At 37.7% G+C, this 15,941-nt stretch overlaps 2 long non-coding RNA genes and 1 pseudogene across 2 annotated transcripts; all 3 read left to right on the forward strand.

Annotated features, from left to right (window-relative positions):
* The first annotated feature begins 3,176 nt into the window (after positions 1–3,176).
* On the forward strand, positions 3,177–4,685 carry LOC140515962 (uncharacterized). The gene is made up of 3 exons (XR_011971219.1): positions 3,177–3,264; positions 4,239–4,314; positions 4,584–4,685. It is a non-coding gene; the product is annotated as an uncharacterized lncRNA (long non-coding RNA).
* A 1,476-nt stretch (positions 4,686–6,161) lies between these two features.
* Positions 6,162–11,372, forward strand: LOC140515961 (uncharacterized). The gene is made up of 5 exons (XR_011971218.1): positions 6,162–6,248; positions 6,819–6,901; positions 7,027–7,150; positions 8,832–8,881; positions 9,830–11,372. It is a non-coding gene; the product is annotated as an uncharacterized lncRNA (long non-coding RNA).
* Positions 11,373–13,346: 1,974 nt separating this feature from the next.
* LOC140515960 (alpha-taxilin pseudogene) lies at positions 13,347–15,173 on the forward strand (annotated as a pseudogene).
* The last annotated feature ends 768 nt before the right edge of the window (positions 15,174–15,941 follow it).

Genomic DNA, 15,941 nt, shown 5'->3' on the forward strand with positions numbered 1-15,941 from the left:
CCTAGCATATCTATTATAGTTGAATGTGTGTCTTTCCCTAGTTTAGGGACTAGTAGGACTTTCATTTCTCAATTTTTAAGAATAATTTGTGGAGTATCAGTAGTACTTTTTTTAATTTGATAGAATTCTCCTGTGAATCCACCAGGACCAGGAGTTTTCAGTTTTGTTAGCATATACTTATAGCATACTTATTTTAAGCTTGTTTATTTGTTGATTTTGTAGTTTTCTTCAATGAATATTCAGTTCATTATTCCTCTTTTTTCTATGTTATTAATGTATGTTTGTAAGCATATGTTTTTTCTTTCTCCTTAGTACTGTTTTATCTGCATCACAGAAATTAGTGTGTATTGATTCATCATCATCATCATCATCATCATCATCATCATCATTTTTTTCAAATAATTACTTCTTTAATTTTTTCCCACTTTCCTGCTTTTAATTAAGCTGAATTGGTTTTTTTAGTGCAAAAACTTAATTTATGTAATAAAAATTATCCACTTTACCCCCATGAACCTCTCTATCTCTTGTTTGGCCATGAACTCTCCCCTTATCTATTAATCTAACAAATAATTTCTTCTGCATTCCACTGATTTGCTTATAATTTCACTTTTTATATCTAAATCATGAACTCATTTTGAGCTTATCTTGGTTTGTGATGTGAGATGTTGGTCTATTCCATAGTCTTCCCAGGCTACCTTCCAGTTTTCTCTGTAGCCTTTGTCAAATAGTGAGTTCTTGACTAAATAGCTAAAATCTTTGGGTATATCAAAAACTGTGTTCTCATTTTCTTCTATATATTGTATACCTAATCTGTTCCATGGATCACCTGCTCCATTTCTCATCCAGTATTAACTTGTTTTTGATAATTGGAGCTTTGTAGTATAGTTTATGATCTCATACTTTTAGGCCCCTTTCTTTTGTATTTTTTTCATTGATCCCCTTGATATTCCTAATATTCTTGATTCTCTTCCTTCCTTTTTTAAATCACATTTATTTCATAGTTTGTCTATTGATAATTTTCTGGAAAAAAAAACAATTCCTACATTTATTTATTAATTCAGTGGTTATTTTTACTTTAAGTTTTGCTTCTCTTTTGATTTTCAGGATTTCTATTTTGATTTTTAATTAAAGTTTAAAATTTTTCTTGTTTTTTTTAAAGCTGACTACTCAATTTGTTGATCTTCTCTTACTCTCTTTTATAAAATAGAGTAAATAAGTCTTTTAAGATCAAAATTTTGCCATAATTACTATGTTTACTGCATTCTACAAATTTTGTTTTGTTGTCATTATCTTTAATGAAATTATTATTTCTATGATGTTCTTTTAGCCATCCATTCTTTACGATTATGCTATTTACTTTCCAGCTAATTTTTAATAAATGCTTTAAAGCTCATGTATTGATTTTATTGCATTATGGTCAGAAAAAATGCATTTACTATTTCTGTTTTTCTGTAATAATTTGTGAGGTTTATATGCCCAAATAGGTGGTTACCTTTATTGGGGGCACCATACACATCTGAGAAATATGTATAATCTTTTTTTATCCCATTTATTACTCTCTGAAGGTCTATGGTACCTAAGTTTTCCAAAATTTTATTCATCTCTGTAATTTATTTCTTTTTTATAGTTAGATTGATTTAGGCATGACAGATTCACCTCCTATATGGCAGACTCTTAATAGCCAGACACCTTATGTTTCTTTTGGTTTTAAAAGAAGTCTCTGTTCTAGCATTGAATTTTAATGCTAGCACTGAAAAGTGCACATGTAATGAATATATCTGACCTAAATTCATTCTGTTATAAGCTCTGTTTTCTAAGCTATTTAGAAACCCTTTCCTGTCCTTCAGTAAAGACTTTATGGCTAAATATGGTACACAAAATTCATTGGAGGTTTTCCATATCATCCTATCCCCTTGACAATGAGTCACTTAATCCATCATCTAATAAGTAATTCTTTCCTCTTCCTGTTTGCTTTCCTAATGTTATATATCAGATCTACTTGGTTTAGAGCTTCTAGGAAAACCTAGGTCATCTGTTTCTTTTTCTCAATCTGTCCTGTATTTCTGTGGGGAAAGATAAATTTTCTCCTTCAGTATCAATCCTGTTCTTTTCCCTTAACTCCTTAATAAACCTCACAAGTGTGTGTTTTTAATTTTCTGCTGTGGGGACACTGGATTTAAGAAAGTCAGAAGGCCTCTAATCATTAACTTAGTATCCTTATCTTCACTCCCTATGGTTCTTGCAATATGTCCCATATCTGCATTTAAAAACTAGTTCAGCTACTTCTGAGGTTCTACCTTATCTTCATGGTTCCTGAGGAGATGTGTATCATGAGACATTCTTGTTTTAAAACAAAATTCTTCTTAATAATTGATCATAGTATTGCAAGCTCAATATAAAGGTTGATTTCCCATCTGGTCATTCTTTTAACAGAATACCATCTTAAGAATAAAGGGTAGAGATCAGTATAAAATTTATAGTGAAATTTTTAAATGAGAGAGAGAGACAGAAAAGCAGAGAAGAGAATTTCCCTTCTGTTGCAGCATGGGTTTTAAATTTTAGTCCTTATCCCCTTTGGTGAAAGCAGTAGGTGACCAGCCAGGTTTTATGACCTAACCCTACCAGAGAAGATGCAATTACCAAGAGTTCTACTCCTAGCCAGTGGGATTTCCTGCTTCTTGTTCAGATTTCTCATCCCTGGTCATTGATTTATGGACCTAAGAGAAAAGAGATTCCCTACCACTGAAATCTGAGGTTCAGTGACATAGCTCTGACTTTCTCTAGAGCAGACAGAGAAGCAGCAACAGAGTTTTCTGTATCATTGTGTCTGTGGACAAGAGACTTAGTCTAAGTGTTTATTATTGGCTTATGGAATATAGTAAGTTCCAGAGTTGATTCTTTCTCTACCCCTTCCTGATTGTATTCTAATGGGACACTTTTAACAGGAAACCATAACCATTGTCAATTGTAATACATAATGCATTCACTAAACTGATTTGCTGTCACATGTAGTATGTAGAGTGACCACAACACTAATTGGACTTACACTTCCCAACTCTACGTATCATTCTTCATTAATCGAGAGTGTGCAAATGTTAATTTCTACTGTCTATTGCAATAATAGTGTTAACCCCAGTAGGAACAAACCACGAATCTAATTTTCTCTAGTTTCCCACTAAGCATGTCTTGTAGTGGTATCCAGTGACAAGGTTTCCTCTCTGCTCAGCCAGAGGCCATGTATCTTCTCCACAAAGTGGTTGCCAGGTAAGTGAGCAAATTTCTTCTGTCAATTCACAATGCCCTCATTGAATCCAGAGGATGCTTGAATCTCGTGTATTGGGAATGCAGTAGCTATACCTAGTGGGGATCCAAGGGTATGCTGAAGGCCTGGAGCTTTGGTGGTTTTCTTAGAATTTTAGCTATGGTCATTAGCTGCTTAAACCAAAATTCTGCTAGGTGGTCAATGACCTAATTTATTTACCAGTTAATTTGATTAATACCTGACAAAATAAGCTTATGACAAAGTTGATTTTAAAAAGTCTTGTGGGAAGAGCATCCCATATATTTAACTATAGCTTATGAACATAAGCATGTTCTTTGCCAATTTTACCACATATATGCTTATACTGGACTAACTGCAAATAGCTGAACACTGCATCACAAAATGATTGGCCTAATGCAAAATGAAATCGCTTATGTGCAAGGAAAGTTCTTATTCTTACTACAGTCTCTAAATTCATTTCTATACAGTCATTCAGTGATGGATGTAATTGAGGTTTTGTGATGCATACAATTGAAGTTCCAAAGGTTTTTTGTATAAAATGAGTAGATAAGGTCTGAGTTCTGAATGGGGAACCTCCAGGTCTGCTGACAATAGAATCATAGCTATGACTACTGTATTTAATTTTCCTCCAACTTGTTTTTCTTTGTGCCTTTTAATTCTCCTCAATCCTGGATGTGTTGAATGTAAGGAGGAAAAATAGACGTTGCAAGGGCCAAGAAATGTCCTAGGTTCATGCACGAAATCAATTTCTCTCTTTTTTTCCCCTGTGAATCCCTTAAGATTAACATTTTTCATCCTTAAGGGTATTTCGAGGAAGCGCTTAACAGTCTAACTCCTGTGCACAAATGTCTTATCACAGCCGGCACCTTTGAAAAGTGAGTTCTCTTCAGGTTCTCTGTCATGTTGCCTGTGAATCCCTTAAAGTTAACATGATTTCTCCATTTGTGGGTCCTAGGATTATTCCCAGGAAGAGCTCAGTAGTCTTTCTCCTGCATACAAATTTCATTTTGACAGGCTGTTTCTTTTTAAAGGTGAGTTTCCAAATTTGCATTTGTTTCAGAAATTTGAATAGGTTATGTCTGGGGGTCTAAGTTAGGGAAAGCCAGGGAGTTTATCTCCCAATGAAACTTTGAGATAGTTCCCTTGCACTCCTGACACATCCCTCCTTGGAAGTGTTCATGCACATCCATAATCAGAAAAAGAACCATTCCCTTGTATGCAACAAGCTCCAATTTTTGTGTGCCTTTTGAGCCTCAGAGCAAACTGTGAGATTGGTGTTCTTCTTACACTGTTTTTGTAGGTCAGAAACCTGATGTTGAGTTGGATCACTTGCTTGGTGCTCTTGAAATGACTGATAAGTGCCTGAGTTGAGATGTGAAGTCCAGGCTTCCTGACAATGCAGGTCAGGATGGAGCCTCTTAGCAATTGGGGCCCTGCTGGCCAGTCATTCGTTCCCTCCCCCGTCCATATATATTTATTCTTGCCAGGCTTCACTTCCCTGAAAGTTCAGTGTCCACATAGCTAGAAGTACAGGCCTCTTCAAAGGTCTTCTATTTGACAGCCCCTTAGTAGACAAGTGAGGAGAATGAGGCCCTCAGGCTTGGTCAAGGCCTAATTAAATGAATGTGAGGGACATGCACATTGGCCCCTCTGCTTGGCAGAGCCCAGATGGAGGCCACAGGACAGAGCCATTCCTCTACACCGGTCACTTTGTTATTCCTTATAATTTCTGTTCTCCAGGCTCTGTAGAATGGGGTCAGCAGGACAATAAATTACAAGTAAGTGGGATGCCAGATAGCTTGAAGATGTGCAGGGCCTCCCACACATTCAGTCTTGTCATCTCTTTTCCTCTAATTCCCCAAGGCTTAAAATCATTTCTTTACTTATCCTTTATGAGATGGAGATCCCTGGAAAATATGAGAATTTATGGTTCACAAATGTCCTCAGACAACCATCCCTCTTCCCTTTTATACATGAGTCTCTTAGATTTCTGTGTTTTTTAGCAAAGATGGATGATGGTTGCCCTTGGGGTTGACACTGGGTCTTGTCTAAGGGGTCTGCTATAATGTGATGCACAGATTCTATTCTTCTTCCCACTCCAGGTGCGCCAGATGTTTTTCTTTCTGTTCAGGATTAATCACAATAACAACAACAACAAAAACAGCTATAATAATAACTTCCCCTACCAAATCAGAAACAAAGATGGCAAATATTGAAGGAGTACAGTGTGTGAATGTTATCTCCTTTGAGCCAACAACAGACCTCTGACTCCAATGCTCTTGGTAGTCCAGTTGACTGAGGAATTAAATGATGCTTAGTGACAAGTCTCGGACATATATATTTTTCCTTCCTTTTTATATTTCTGTTTTGATATTTCATTTTCCTTCATTGTACATGTATTCAAGGGTGGCAAAGAAACATACATTGCTAGTGACAAAAGTTCTTGCAGGCTTGGTTCAGACTCTGGGGCCTTCCTCAAATGTCACTTTTGCCTTTCTTTTGACTCTCAGTATCTTAGGATTAATCTTATTTCTCTCTTGATTGGTTCTAGAGTTATTCCCAGGAAAAGCTCAGTAGTCTTCCTCCTATGGAGGAATTTCTTTTTGACAAGCTCACTGTTTCTTTCCAAAGGTGAATTTCCAGATGGACATTTATTTCAGGCATTTAAGTAGGTTAGGTCTAGAGGCTTATGTCAGGGAAAGTCAGGGAGTGTACCTCTTGATGGATCTGTGAAACAGTTCCCCTAGAATTTTGACATCTTCCCCCTGAAAGGGCTCATGAGCATCTGTAATAACAAAAAAGAAAAGAAGTAGAAGGTGAACTGCCTTGTATGAACAAGGTCTACAATTTGTGTGCTTTTTGATTCTCAGAGCAAACTGTGAGATTGGTTTTCTCGCTCTGATTTTGCAGATCAGACAGCTGAGGAGGACTGTGGTCACATGACTTGGCCTTCTTGATATGTCTGGTAAGTGGATGAGTTCAAATGTGAAGTCCAGGCTTCTTGCACCTGCATGTCAGGATGGGGCCTCTTAGCATTTTGGGCACCTGCAGTTCAGCCATTTGTTTTTTCCTCCCCTGATATGTATGTATCCATTCTTACCATCCTATACTACCCCAAAAGTTGAGGATCCACATACCTAAAACTCTAGGCCTTTTCAGGGCCCTTTACTTAAAAGCCCTTTATCAGATGAGTGAGACTCACAGGGTTTTCAAAGATATAATCCAAAGAATGTGTCTGACATATACACTACATTTCCTGATATATACACTAGATGCAGGCCAATAGACACTGCCTTGAGTGTGCCTCTATCTGGGTCATTATTTTTTATTTTCATTTCCATTCTCCTGGCTTCATCTAGTGAAATCTGCCAGACAAGAAGTTACAAGTAGTTGGGATGCCAGAAAGCTGGGAGATGTGCAGGGCCACCCACACAGTCAGTCTTTCTAACTCATTTCCTTAGTCCCAGTCAGTCTTGCGTTATCTTTTCTTCTACCTCCCAGTGGCATCACATCCCTCTGCACTTCTTATTCCTAGGATTTTAATGTTCTGGAAGATCAGAGGAGTCACCCTCTTGTTTACAGATTTCCTCCTGTAACCATCTCTCTTCCTTTTCAAAGGTCAGTCTCTTCAATTCCTTTTGCTTTGGGGAGAAATGGAGGAAGGCCATCATTGGGGGTGGTGTTTGGCTTTGACTAAGTGCTCCTCCATAATGTAAAGGACAGATTCCATTCTTGCACTCCAGGTATTCTAGGACGTTTCCTTTCTCTTCTGGATTAATTACAAGAAAAACAACCACAAAACCACAATAATATCTTCAGCCACAAAAACAGAAACAACCACAACAAATACCATTTATGGAGTACAGTGTAAGTATATCTCCTTTGACCAGCAGCAGACTTCTCATTTTGATGCTCTTTGTAGTCCAGTTGGCAGAAGGATTAAGAGATGCTAAGACATAAAATGGGACTTTGCCAGGATGACACATCTCTTAAGTGGCTTAGGTGGGATTCCTGGTTGAGCTTTTATGGTTCCAAGTCCAAGTCTCTAAGACTTTTTTGTTATTGACCATTATTTTTCTCCCATAGTTCATTTCATTCTTGCTTTTTTCTTTTTACATTTCTTATTTATTTAATTTAGACATTTTGTTGAAAGTTTGAGTTCTGAATTTTTTCTACCATCCATTGTGATCATAAGAGATATGATTGCAATTATACGTATGAAGTCATGAAAAACATATTTCTATATTAGTCATGTTGCAAAATTAAATCAAGAAAAATAAAGTAAAATATGATTGGATCTGTATTCAGATTCCATCAGTTCTTTCTTTGTAATTGGATAGCATTTTTGATCATGAGTCCTTTGGAAATGTCTTGGATCATTGTATTGCTGAGAAGAACTAAGTCATTCATAGTTAATCATCACACAATATTGCTATTACTGTGTACAATGTTCTCCAGGTTTTGTTCACTTTACTTTGTATCAGTTGAGGTAAGTCTTTTGAAGTTTGTTTGAAAGCATCCTGTTTTACCTTTCTTCTGGCACAATTGGATTTGATATCAGAATCATGTATCACAATTTGTTCAGCCTTTCCCAGTCGATGGACATCTCAATTTCCAATTGTTTGCATCACAAAAAGAGCTGCTCTAAATATTTTTGTACAAGTAGTTCCTTTTCCCTTTTTTCATCTCTTTGGGATCCAGACCTAGTGGTGGTATTGCTGGGTCAAATGGTATGTATAGTATTATAACCCTTTGGACATAGTTCCAAATTGCTCCCTAGAATGTTTGGATCGGTTCAAAACTCCACCAACACTGATTTAGTGTCCCTCTCTTTTCCATATCCCTTCTAGCATTTTTCATTTTCCTTTTCTATCATACTAACCAACATGATAGGTGTGATGTGGACCTCAGAATTGTTTTAATTTGCATTTCTCTAATCAATAATGATTTAAAGCATTTTTTCATTATTACTATAGTTCTGTTTGTCAGTCACTGTTGGGAGAAACTCTGTTAAGAGAGGGTCTATCAGCCAGTCTGCAGCTTTTATGTTTCCTGCTATCCCTCAAGTACTAGGTCACCCATTACCTAATGGCTGACACCTCTTGGCAACTGGGGAGCAGCTGAGATGTGACGTCTCATCACCTGTTGCTGATGAGAACTTATTTGAATTGTCTTTGTGTCATCATGAAAGTTTTCAATAAAACTGACTCCATCTCTAGTAATCAACCTGTATTGCTCCCTTGATGTACTTTTAATAAACTCCTTTTAATTGTCTTTTCCCTGAGTTTTGCCTCCTTAATGGGGAGAAAGCCCAAAAAATGAATTTTCCTTTTAACAGATGGAGCACCACCAGGAGCTTTTCGGGGCTTTCACCCATGGTTATTACTGTGAGTGGGCCTGCTCTCCCCATATTTCCCAGCCTGCAATCAGGTTGATAGAGAGCCTGCCCTAGCAGTTAAGTGAAGTGGCAGAGAATTTAGCTCCCCAAAACTCAGAACACAAAAAGGAGAAATACATTCCCAAATCCATTGGTTTTTCCTTTCTTCAGAAAGAAGAGAAGGCAGGAGAAGAGCCAAAAGATCACCAGGAAAAGGCTTGGTAAGTAAATGGCCTTTTCTGCATTTGCATGGGTATACTAGTATTCATAAAGGAAATGGGAGGAGTGAGCTTTCAGGCTACTTCAGGGTAGACAAGATATAATAGTTTGGGAAACATCCTGCCAGATATGTCCACAACTGAGCAATGAGGATAGGTAGGGATTGGGGAAATTTTTTTTGGGGGGGGGGAAATAAAAATAAAAATATTTTGGCCAGATAAAGGATGGGACTTTAGGTATTGACCTCAACCACAATGTTCCCCAGCACATTGTAAATGTGATTGGAAGATCTCTAGGCTAGGCAAACCAGGGATTTTCTCTGCTTTTGAAAGAGGCCCTGAAACAGCAATTGGGGGAGGTGACTAGGTAGGTACTAGGAATAATTTTTGGGAAGGCTGAAGTAGAACGTTCAAAGATTTTAAACATAGACATAAAAAAGGACAATCTCTCTCCCTTTCTGACTGTGCCCAGATTGCAGGAGCAGAGAAGAGAAAGATAAAAAATAATTCAGCAACGTGAAGATTATTTCTATAGATAGTCTGGGATATGATTGGTAAGGGAAGCGTCTGGTGAGAATATGATAGGAATGAGACAGGTGAAGTTGTGAAGGGCTTTAATCTCAGTTTGAAAGAAAGGAGGAGATAAAGTTTAACCAAATTAGGGATAAGAGGAAATGGCTAGGAAGTTTTACTAAAAGTTGTAATCTCGTTTACACTGATCATATGAATAGACAAATGGCTTGAAAGTAAGAGTTGCAGAAATTTGGAAAGAGAAGTGAGGAAGGGTTTGATCTCATTCAGAGAAGAAGAATGATGATATGGAAAATATACAAATGTATTTGCAGCATTGAATTACTTGAAGATAGCAAACTATTGGTCCTTATGTGAGGAACATGTATTGATAATTTCATTACCACATAACAGAGGCTATCTTTGCAATTTCTGTTTCAGAAAAGTCTCATGGATCCTAAAAGAGAGGAGAAAATACAAAACTGTTGTTTTAAATCTTTGTCAGCAGACTAACTAAAAGTAATTGGTTCTATAATTAAATTGATAGCAGTAAATGGTTCCTGGATGAATTGAAGCTTACACATTACTATTAGTGAACATAAATCCAGATGTGATTTGGTCCTGAAACTAAATCATCATGTGGTCTCATTTAAAGTAAAATGTGTTCTCCCACTAGGATAATTGTGGTAAATCAGAGCATAATACAAAAATGCATTTGTTATTTGGCATTAAGGCAGAAGAAAACAAATGCTAGAAAACATACGGTTCAGGAAAACCTGAGTCAAAAAATCCAGTTTCAGCAATTAAATCTGGTCACAGAAATTTATTGACTGCATGCATTCATCTTTTTTTACCTTAGTTTCCCCATCTGTAAAGGGGAAAATTAAATAATAGCACCCACCTCCCAGGGTTGTTGTAAGAATCACATGATTATAAAATGTTTACTACTGTGCCTGGCATTTGGCAAGCACTCTATAAATTATAAATATTGTTAATATTACTATTTTTAAGTAGATGTCATTGATACATTCTTGATAACTTTTTATCAGGTTTTAGGTGTGATTGTCATAAAATGCTAAAAACAATGAAGTGATTTCTGTGTAAAAGGTTTCAGAGATACATTCAAATTAATTGATATGATTTGGTATCCTGTAAAATATATCTGCAAATTCTGTTATGTTTCAAAAATCCCTAATATTGCTTATATTGTTATTGTGTTTCTAAATTTCCTTGTATTGTGGGTGCTGGGAAACCATTGTATAAGACGTACTGACAGTTTCTTGTCATCTGGTTACTTTGAAATTATTACTTAAGTCATAAGTGGTTATTATCATAATGTAAAAATCTACCAAGTATTTAGTTGGGTATATTTTGAAAGGGAAAATTGATTATTCCTTACTATATGGGAAAAGGTACAAAGAAAAGACCTTGTGAATTTTTTTTTTATTTATAAACTTCCAAGATTTTTTGAGATTGTCTGCTTGGGCCACCTCATAAAATCTTATCAACCTCATGAAAGAGTTTTCTAGTGTTGTGAAATTCCTAAACAATGAATTGGTTTTCTGAGAAAATGGGATCGCTTCTTTCATTCCTTGCAAAAATGAGGGATAACCTTTCAAGCCTCCTTATAATAAAGAGTGAGTTTCATCTAAGATTATTTTCCTCTCACTTATGAAGATTATAGAATTATAATTGGAATATTACATATTGAAGATAGATCTTTAACCAGCTTAGTCTCAACAAACTCCAATCTTGAAGATATATCTTTGCCTGAAGAGGTGAATGTAGAATATCTTTAGAGATGGATAACTGTTAGTCTGGAGGTTGACAGCAATTGGCCAGTGTTTTTCTGGGGTTCTGAGTAAATTTTCATATATTCACTATCTCTGTGAAATTCCACAATGTAATTATTTTCTTGGTTTCTAATGATTGATTTTTATACTGGGATGAGTTTAAACTAAAGAAGAAGAAAAAGAAAAAGAAGGAAAGGTAGCTGAGTAAACTTTTAAAGGCCTGGTAAACTTTTGATTATTACAACACCATAAGAGAACAACTTTATCTAGCCCTACATAAGCTGTGATTAATGGAACTTGCTATTTGAGGTAAAATCTCATGGAAATGGCATCTGATATTATCCTAAATATGCATCTCAGGTATGATTTTCTGCATCGCTACAAGGCCAAACACCAACTTTCAAGGGGGATGCCATGTGCTGCACAAAGGGAGTGCAGTCTGGGAAATGCTATATGTAGATATTTGGGCCTGGCAAAGATTGAGGGAATGACTTTAGCATGCCCAAGGGAGGATCTTCTTGATTTATTTTCCTCATAGTGCTGTTCCTTTTTTGAACAGGAATGTTTCTCACCTAGTTAATCCCGAGCCTAACTTCCTGTGAATGAGGTGGGACTTTGTTGTATTGAAAGAAATGATTCTTTCTCTCATATTAATAACCAATTATTAAAATTGAGGAGACCTCAGTTTTTTTTCCCTGTCCTGCTTCCTTGTCCAGTCACTCAAGGACATGGATGATAGAAGACAGGATTAACACTCTCCTCATTCTAGGTATTGCTACTCAACCCATCTATCTCAGTCTTAAGTGGGGGATATAGATTCTTTTTCTTGATTGTCCAAGCCTGGGGGTGGTCTAGGTATAGGGATAGTCTATCTGTCCAGCAGTGAAAGGTTGTCACTCTCTGCTCTCAATGGAGTGAGCTCACTTCTCCTTGTAAAGTCTATGTCTCATTAATTATTAACCAATCAGAGTTGATTGCTACCCTCAGGAATACCTCTCTTCCAATGGCATATAAACTGTGAGCCTACTTCTGTGACTGTCTTTGGCAGTTGAGAGTGCCATTCACCTTTCATTTAAAATACTGGCATTGTTAATAAAATGAATAATTACCCCAAAATTAGAACTCGTGAACTTTTTAAACATCACAGTAAGACTGATTGCTCTTAAAACTTAATTATGATCTATCTAAAATCAAATAGAGCTAAGGATGCTTTATCCTGGTATACCTTTGGTGAGCTACTCTGTGCCCCAGGCTTAGGCCTGAAGGACCAGTTTTGATGCTGGTATAACGTTTTCCCTCCTTTTCACAGCAAATCTCTGTTATCAAGGCAAATGGTGGAAGTTTTCATTGTGATACCAAATCTACTAATTATTTGATGAATACTAAAATATTTGATTGATGACAGTAAGTTGCAAGTGGAAAAAATCTTACTTTTTTTATCTGAATTTCTAGTCATTTCATATCCTAACTGTGTAAATTATTACTTGAACTTGTCATCCATCTACTAACATATATTTATGTATGAGATTAAGTCTCTGAAGTATCTCATTCTTTCAGAATCCTATGGAAATAATTAGACAAAAATAAAGAAGCTTGTGAAACAAAGATATGAATCTATTAATTTGTAAGGTTAAAATCAGAAACCTCTTCTTTTGTTGGTGTAAGGAACAGAATTTCAGTGTAATTAGTTATCTTAGTAGAGAGTAACTTATGAAATATTTTGTGTTAATTGTCTCAGTGGGAAACCCACTTTTCTTTAGGTTTGTCTGTTATTTATTTAAACCTGCTACAAATGTATTTAAATGTATTTTTTAAAAATTTACAACTTCAGCATAGTTCCAAATGTAATAATTTTTCCAAAAAGTACAGTGTAAAGCACCTTTTCATTAAACACAAACTTTCTCTTTATGATGCATTGCATCAGTGTTTTCCATTGAGCTTGATGCAAAAATAATTTTACATTGCAACCTGGAACATAGAAATTGTATACACTGAAATAGGATGACTAATACCAACTAATGGCTTAAACTCCAACAGAGAGACGTTTTCCTCCCTCAAAAAAAACTGACCATTTTCTGTGTGTGCATTAAGTCAATACTCAAGAATTTCAACTTGGGGGAAAGGGAATTGGCAGCAGAGGAAGAAGAGAGATTGGCTGAGGCAGCAAGAGGAAAGGAGAGAGGGGACAGGACAGAATTGCAGCCTGCCTCAGTCATAGGCCTGAGAGGGGTGTGTGGTTGATTCAGATTCAAGCATCCTTCACCATGATGAAGAATTGGGACAAAGAAAGTGGTGCTTTGAAGCTGCTGGCCAGCCCTTCCGAAGCAAAAGCCCGAGCAGGGCCTCCTGAAGCCAATTCAGCCCAGACTTTGAAGTCCAAGGATGCCCAGGAGTCAGCATTTATCTAGGGACTGAGCTCCCAAAGCAGACAGAAATACAGAAGGTCCCTCCAGCAAGGCCCAGGAGAAGAATGATGGGGGGGAAAACCAAGAATTCTCTATCAAGACCTGTTTGTGATGTCTCAGAGGAGCGGAGTTAGCAGCTGGAAGATACACTGAATGCCTACTGTGTTGAGAGCAGTCAGGAGGGACTGGGTGATAATCACAGCCAGAATGAATACACAAAGCCAGATCAGGTAGATGAGAGCAGGAATTATTCTTCATGGAATGGAGAACCAGAGCCAGGGACACCTGAAGTCAATGGAATGAAGGAAATTGCCAAGGGAGAGCCAAGTGTCTAAAAGATCCAGGCAAATGATGAGATTGGGGACCAAGACCAGAAGCAGGCCCAAGAAAAGAAGAAGGCCAAAGGCCTGGGGAAGGAGATCACTTTGCTAACACAGACACTGAACACCCTTAGCACCCCCAGAGGAGAAGTTGGCTGAAATATGCTGAGCTGCTGGAGGAGAACCACAATTTCCAGAAACAGATGAGAGTCCTGCAGAAGTAGCAGAGCCAGCTGGTGCAGAAGGACCACCTGAGGAGTGAGCACAGCTAGGCTGTCCTGGCCCACAGCAAGCTGGAGATCCTGTGTCAGGAGCTTCAGAGGCACAACCAGACTCAAGGAAAAAGACATCCAGTGAGCACGAGAGGAAGAGAAGAGGAATGTGACCTCCCACTTCAAGATGACTCTGAATGACATCCAGCTGCAGATGGAGCAGCACAATGAGTGCAAATCCAAGCTGTACCAGGAGAATATGGAGCTAGCTGAGGAGCTGAAGAAGACATGTCTTCAAACACAAGGACCAGCAGCAGCAGCTGGTAGATGCCAAGCTCCTGCAGGCCCAGGAGAAGCTGAAGGAGGCTGAGGACAGGCACCATCAAGAGAAAGACTTTCTGCTGAAGGAAGCCATGGAAATGTAGCTTGTATGTGAGCTTATGAAGCAGTAGCTCACACTGTACACAGAGAAGTTTGAGGAGTTCCAGAACAGTCTGTCCAAGAACAGCGAGGTGTTCACAATGTTTAATCACAAAATGGAAAAGATGACCAAAAAGATCAAGAAACTGGAGAAAAAGGCGACCATGTGCTGGTGGGAGAGCAGCAATAAGGCACTGCTGGAGATGGCTGAGGAGAAAACTCTTGGAGACAAGGAGCTGGAAGGCCTACAGGTGAAAATCCAGTGACTTGAGAAGCTTTGTTGGGCCCTACAGAGCAAACACAATGACCTGAACAAGAAAATGCAGGACCTGAGTGCCCATACCCCACCAGGTGAAGCAGACATCCCATACTCCCCCAAAGGCCCATGGAGGGACAATGATGCCGAGGTGCTTGTTGAGGGTCTGAGCCCTGAGGGCTCCCACCCTCGGTGTGACATAGAGGCTGCCCTCCAGTGCCTAGAACTGAGTCTAGGTGTTTCAGGCCAGATGGAGACTGATGAATCCACTCCTTCTGCAGACTAAGCAGACCCTGGTGGAAGGAAGACCAGGGATGCCAGAAGGGGGCTAGTGAATGTTACACGTCCACCTACTGTGTCCCCTCTCAGCTTAGTGGCTGCCATGGAGAAGACCTGGGGCCCATCGGACATTTGACACTTTCTGATTTAGGTTCTTGAAGATGATTTTTATAATGTACATGGCAAAAGAAAAAAGAACTTCAACTTAATTGTAGCAAATGCAAATTTGTATTTTTAAAAAGAAAACTTTGGGTTGAATAATGTTACAGAAGCATTAAGACAAAAAGCTTGAAAAACCAAAACCAGTCTCTTTGCATGATGTACTTATTTCAAAATAAAACATCACCTACATTACTTTCGTATAATCATTTCCAAGACAAACGCAACAGGAAAATGTAATTTTTACTCTTCTTGCAATCTGTTCCACAAAAAATTATGGTAGTGAACTTGTACTCAGGATCTGATTATTTCTTTTTTAAAATTATCGATCAATCAATTTAAATCCCATTATTCTTGGAATAACTATCAGCTTTGTTTCTATGAAAATGATTTGAAATGGATCCCCAGTCTCTATTAGAAGCATCAAAATCCTAGGAGTAATTTTGATTTATTTGTAGATTCTGAGGCTGACTCCCTATAATTCTTTGTCAATATAAATCAGGAAGTTACTCTTATTCAGATTTGACTTCTTTGGTATCTGCACATAAATGGCATTGAAAGCTTTCTATCACTAGCTTCTGAAGGGACCAAGGAAAAAGTCCAGAAAGGGCAAGAGATGGGGAGAGGATAAACTGAGAAGATGGGATGGGGGGAAAATTTTGTTTTTATAGGAAAATAAAAACACTCTTAATGTGATCTAAAATCCGTA

The sequence above is a fragment of the Notamacropus eugenii genome, chromosome X (genome assembly GCF_028372415.1).
Source record: "Notamacropus eugenii isolate mMacEug1 chromosome X, mMacEug1.pri_v2, whole genome shotgun sequence".
Classification (NCBI taxonomy): domain Eukaryota; kingdom Metazoa; phylum Chordata; class Mammalia; order Diprotodontia; family Macropodidae; genus Notamacropus; species Notamacropus eugenii.